This window comes from Aythya marila (assembly GCF_965140915.1).
Source record: "Aythya marila genome assembly, chromosome: Z".
Lineage (NCBI taxonomy): Eukaryota > Metazoa > Chordata > Aves > Anseriformes > Anatidae > Aythya > Aythya marila.
Window position 1 is genome coordinate 80,793,147 of NC_139080.1, and position 6,000 is coordinate 80,799,146.

Consider the following 6,000-nt stretch of genomic DNA (forward strand, 5'->3'; position numbering starts at 1 on the left):
TAATTCGTTATCGGGTGCCAGTGGGAATGGTGGCACCAGGCAAGCACAGGGGGCCTCCTAGTCTAATTTAGAAGGGACAATAGAGCCCGGAGACTCAAGATGGATATCCCGAGCTCAGACGCATTCCTTTTAATTCTGTTTGGTTTACGAAATAGGAATTCCTCTAGGAAACCTCAACAAAGAGGTGGATTAATGAGAACCCTAGCAGAGAGTGTTTGCTGTATAAGCAATTCCAAGCCTAAGTAAAGCAAGGGGCAAAGTCTGATCTGCGTTCAGTACCAAACTCAAATAAATTCTGACAGAAGTGGGTGAAAAATGCACCAGCTGCAGGCCAGCACAAAATGCTAACAGCCCTCTAACACTGGCCTGCCTATTTTCATTAAAAAGCAAACAGGGAGAAAAACAAACATGTATTTCTCCCCTGCCTTTTGTCGTTCTCTGGTGTTTGTTTTGACACTCATCCTCCCTCCTTCAGCCAGAGTGTCCCTGGGTTTCTCCCGTTTTGCAGGCATCTCACTGTTCCTCAGCCCCCTTTGGCTGCACAGAAGACCTCTCCAGCCACCAACCAGGTCTTCAGAGTACATCAGCCTTGCTGCCACCAGGTAGTTCCTCCATCCCTACAGCTCCTCACATCCCCCAGTGCAAAATTATCTCATGCCTTTTTGCATAAAAGCAGCAAGACTTACCCCTCGAGCTGCCTGCAGCTGTTCCCTCGGAGCATTTTGGGGGCATCCTCTCTCCTCCTGGGCCAACCTCAGCCTGCAGTGCGAAAGCCTTGCTTACTGCAGTCCTATCACCCCTCCGCTACAACCCCAGGACCACCACAGCCACAGCTTCCCTTACCCCTTGTGCCTCTGTACGGGGGGATGAAAAGCAAAGAGAAGGAAGATGAGATATCTCAGCGCTGTTGGCATGGAAATGTCCGCAGCCAGGGCTATTGTGTTGAAGGTGTGTGCTCAACGGGGGTGTCCCGGTCAAAACAGAGGAGAGGGCACCCCTCCTGTGCTCCTCTGCCAACATAACAGCTGTGGTATGTTCGCTGGCATTAGCATGGGAATGTCTCGTAAAGTTTATGTCTGATTTTATACCAAAAAAAAAAAGACATTTTAAAGCTCCTGTAGCCAATGTGATAATCACCAAAGTTGTTTCCATCCTTTCTCATCCTGGAGACCCCACTCAGCATGATAAATCTTCTGCTGGACATCAGAAAAGCCTTGTTTCATCCTCATCCTTCACAGCCAAATGATAACAGCACGTGTCTTTTGGAGGTCACTGAGAAGTGTTTGGTGCCCGTAACGGAGACCTGGGGAGGTTGCGGTGGGAACTCAGAGCCTGAGGCTCCCTGGGCAGCAGGCAGGGAGCCCCAAGTTGGGGCTGCAGAGGCGTTTTAGCAGCACTGCCCTGTGCCTGGCTCTCAGGGCTCACCTGAGGAGGTGTCCTTCTCAGGGTAGGGCTGAGCTGCAGGTCGTGGTGTGCTCAGGGTGTGCTCCACAAAAGGATTCTCATTTATTTATTGTTCCTGAGGTGGGTTAGCTTTCCCTTTAGATGTGGATCTCTTTCCTTGCTTCCTAACACCCTCCAAAATGTCTGCCTTTTTATGTTGACCTGACAAAAGGAGTCACAGGAGAAGAAAAGCAGAGACTTTCACGCACAGTGGAGGACAAGGGAAAAGCCTGCAGTCTTCTTTTTCTCCAATTTTTAAGACATTCCTTTTCCATTTTATTCCTTTGGTCTCCTTCAAGTGTGGCAAAGGAGAAGAAACTACTGATTGACACCTGTGGAGTCAGCGGGATCTTTCTAGTGACTCGGCAGGTTTAGTATTGATCTCATTGTGGATGTTTGCTATTGCGTTAGTAAGGGATGAGAAGGCCCAGGAAAAAGAGATTAGTTAAGAAAATCTCTCTTAATCCATTTCAAGAGCTCACCCTAATGGTGCAAGACCAGACCCAGTAAGTTTGCTCTTTGCACAGAGGTGGTACCTTCATATCATATTAAGGAGAGAAAAAAAAAAAAAAAAAAAAAAAAAAAAAAGGGCTATGAAAGAAGGTTATGAAAGGCTCATTTCATTTGGTGACTGTGAGTGAACAAAACCACATTTGATTCTTCAGGATTACTTCTGCACTCAAGCTTGTGATGCAGCCACTGAGTTATCAAAACAAAAATAATGTGTGTCCAGGATGGAGTTTATCAGAGGAAGCCCAGGACAGTGGGGATTAGCACAACACTTGACTATGGTTCGGACTGCCCCACACTGATAAACTGCTCAGTTTCTTCCCTCCTTGTCCTGTGTCTGCTCCTCATAGGCATCGCTGTTGAGATTATGGCCTCCTTGATCTGACAAGGAGGTCTTGGTGACCTCCTTGCTCTGACAGCTCCTCCCCAAAATCAGAAAGCAACTCTTCTTTGGAGAGTCTGGGAGTTTGGTCTGGCTGCATAAAGCAGACTGTTCCTTGAGCCTAACTTGACAACAAAGCCTGAGCCTTGTGGGTATATGGAGGAGCACCGTACACCAACACCTGTCCAACACGCATTTCGGTGAGGTTAGTTATGGAAGCAGAGCCACTCTGCATGAGTAAAATAACCCAGCCTGGCCCCTTGCCTGTAGGGTTGAAAAACTGTGGTATAGAAACACCAGGGCAGGACAGAAGGCAGAGTCAAAATGTGGGAGAAGAACATATCATTGTTCTGGGAGGTCTCTGCTCAGGCAAGTGATGCTGAGGTCCGTGTCCCGGACCTCCATCTGATAAAGGACAGCTGCTCTGGAAGCTGACTATCTTTGTGTAGATAGTGTGGTGTCTGCATCATTACAAGTAATGCAGAAATAATACCTAACCATCAATTGTGGTTTGTTCTGATACCAAACGAAACACTCTGTTCATAGCTTTTCATAGCTTCGTGCTCTCTCCTTTGCTAAAGAGCTACAGAGTATAAATAGGTGGAGAAGGGTTTTGCCACAAAAGAAACACTGACATAAGGCATCAAGTGTTTCATTTCGGAAAGTGGTTGTACTCTCACTACAGCTACCAGTGCTGCTAAGGTTGAATCCTCCGAAGAGTTTTAGCTTGGCTCTGGAAATGAGCTCAACGTGAGACAGGAAAGAGAATGGCTGGAAAAAGCTTTTCTTACATACAGTATCTGAGAACTTGCAAAAGTCCATTGTTTCAAAAGACTTTGTGGTTTCTGAAAACACAGTGGTTTTAGATAATGGATTTGCAGTAGAGCCAGGAAGCAACCTATGCTTCAGTATGTTTAAGAGGAAAATTGGAGCCATGGGTTCATTGTCAGTGCAGCTGGCCCAGCATGGCTTGTCTGCAAGCTGAAGGGCACAGGAAGTTGGACCTTCAGGGGTGGTAGGCCAAGTGGAGTAACTCTGCAAGGATCTCTGATTTGCCTGAACTGACCTTTGTGCTGCTGGCATCCAAACTACATGAATTATTTCCTTGACTTTTACATAGGGATTTTCACACACAGCTGCTCAGGAGGGGGAAAAAATGGGGGAAAAGCACATGAAAAGGCTAAAGAAAAGGTGCCTGTCAAGGGAGATGGCTTGAGAGAACTTATGCCAGATGAGAGTTTTTCCTTGATAGACTGTATTTCAGATTCATAATATTCTTTCAAGTGATGGGAAGCTTTTTTTCTACACAGATGCTCAGTTTGATACTTGCACGTTGGCCATAGCCACAGTCTAATTAATTTCAGATATTTCAAAACAATGGTTTCTCATAAAGAACCATTTAGGGTCTGTGGTTCACATTTGAAATGATAATCATTGTTGAGTCAGTAACATAAAACCTGTGCTTAAAAAGTGTGTAATGAAAATAATATTTTTCATCATTTCTGGACTGCGACGTAGCTAAAAGGATTCTTTTTTTTTTCTCTAATGATACATGCTTTAGGATTGAGACAAAGCCTAAACATTTTCCCTTTGTTGGGTTTTCTCACACAAATCTGAACATCTGAAAACAATGATTTGTCATGGGAGACATTTGGCAGCCTGAGCAAAGGTTTACTGTTTCTACTTTGCCTAAAATATTTACAGAGAAAAAATATCTGACATTCACAGTAAATCAGACAATGTTTCAGGCCTCTGACATAACTCGTGAAGGAAGTCTGCATGGTCTTGCTGAGGAGGGGAGAGAAGGATTTCTGGTTTCTGGGTGCATTTCTGTGTGGGTTTGGGTCCTGTGCAGGGATGCCAGCTCCCAAGGAAAAAAGGGGCTCATGCGATGAGCTGGGATGAGAACACCAAGGGGTGGCCCAGGTCCTGGCTTCCCCCAGCCTCTCTCCTGGGGTCCCCGAGGGCCACCCCTGATCCCCAGTCTCCTTCCTTGAGGCCACCCCCTCCATCCCAGGCTGTCGCTCCCAAGGACATTTCCCTGTGCCCCCTCCCCAGCCTTCACTCTGCCAGGACACCTTCCTGGCCTCCCTTTGTCCCACAGCCTCCAGGGCCTATTCCACTTCCACCACTGTCCCTCCCCACCACAGTGACAAGCCAGTCCGGTTCAGGGGGATTTTTTTTGCGGGGTAGGGGAGGCACGGCCTCTCACCTCTGCGGGGAGACCCCAAATCCCCCTTCCCCAGACACCAGCTGCCTCCACCAAGCCTCCGCCCTGGGGCCTTGAGGCTCCGAAGGGGTGCCGGGAGCTCGGCGGCTGGGCTGGGGAGGGTGGGGAGGAAGAGTAGGAAGAGGAGGAGGAGGAGGAGGAGCGGGGGAGGGGCTGGTTTCTGCAGCCTCTGCTTTCTTCCCGGCTCCCTGAATGAGCACCTAGCTCAATTGTCCGTCTCCCACGAGGGCTCCAGCGTTTGGGGTGGGTGGGAGAAGAGTGGTGGAATGGGTATCTGTGTGTAAAAAATAATATCTGGTTATTAAAAAATAATCTATTTTCTTACCCGCCGTGAAAAATGAGATGCATGTGAACAGAGCTGGGGCTGCTTGGCACTGGGGTAGCCCAGAGGATGATGGAGACAGCCTTTGGTTTGACCGTGGTCATGTACAACATATCTGTTTGTCCTCTGGGACAGTGCTTCTGGAGGGTGGCCTGGAGAAGGGGAGGCACCTGACACTCTTGGGTACCTTCTGCTCTCCCTTCCTGCCGCCTGGGATGGTGACACGGGTGCCACCACCTCAGCCAGGAGCTGCAGGAAAGGGAAGAGGCTGTGGGGGCTGGTGGATGTGAGGGGTTGGGTTGGTCCAGGGGTGATCCAGAGAGATTCCCAGGTTAAGTACCTGTCCTCAAGGGGTTTCACCTGCGGCCCAAGAGGTTGCATGGGGAGAGGGGACAGATCCCTATTTGTGGGTCTCACACAACCCCCTGATGGCAGGGACAGCTGAAGGGGCTCATCCGAACCATTGCTGGAGAAAATCAATGTCAGTTTTCTTCTTTCATCCCAACATTGTGCAGAGGAACTGTGCACAGCCTCGGCAGCAAGGGTGGGAAGGGGAGGCCAGGGCAGAACAAGGAGCAGGGTTAGCTCTGATAGCCCCTGCCTACAATTTGAACAGAACCGTAGTGCCTTTGTCTGAATTTCCACCAAAAAGCCTCAAAAATATGCCTGCGACTTGTCATAGCACCGAATTGAAAGCGCTGAGTTGTGTTTCTGCTGGCCACATCGCTGCACGAGGCTCAGGGTTTGGGAACCCCACAACCCAGCACCACGCAGACCTGCTCCACTGGGTCAGGGCATGGATGGGGGCACGGGGGATATGCTGGGACTGACACCACCAGCTTGGGAACCCCAGGGTCTGGTGGGGTAGCAGAGGTGGGGATGTAGATAAGGTGGTCGTATGCTCCTTGGAGCCCTTTCTGGAAGTGAGCAGCTGTGAGTTCACCCTGTTTGAGGCACGCTCTGAGTCTGCGAGGTGAGGATTTCACCCCATGGTCTGGCTCCGTCTGGAGACGAGGTGAGGCTCACACTGTCCTGGTCCAGTGTAAGCCACCAGGTTTCTGTCTCCCCCTGTTTGGCTGTCATCTCCTCCACCTCCCGTTCCTGCAGCTTGGC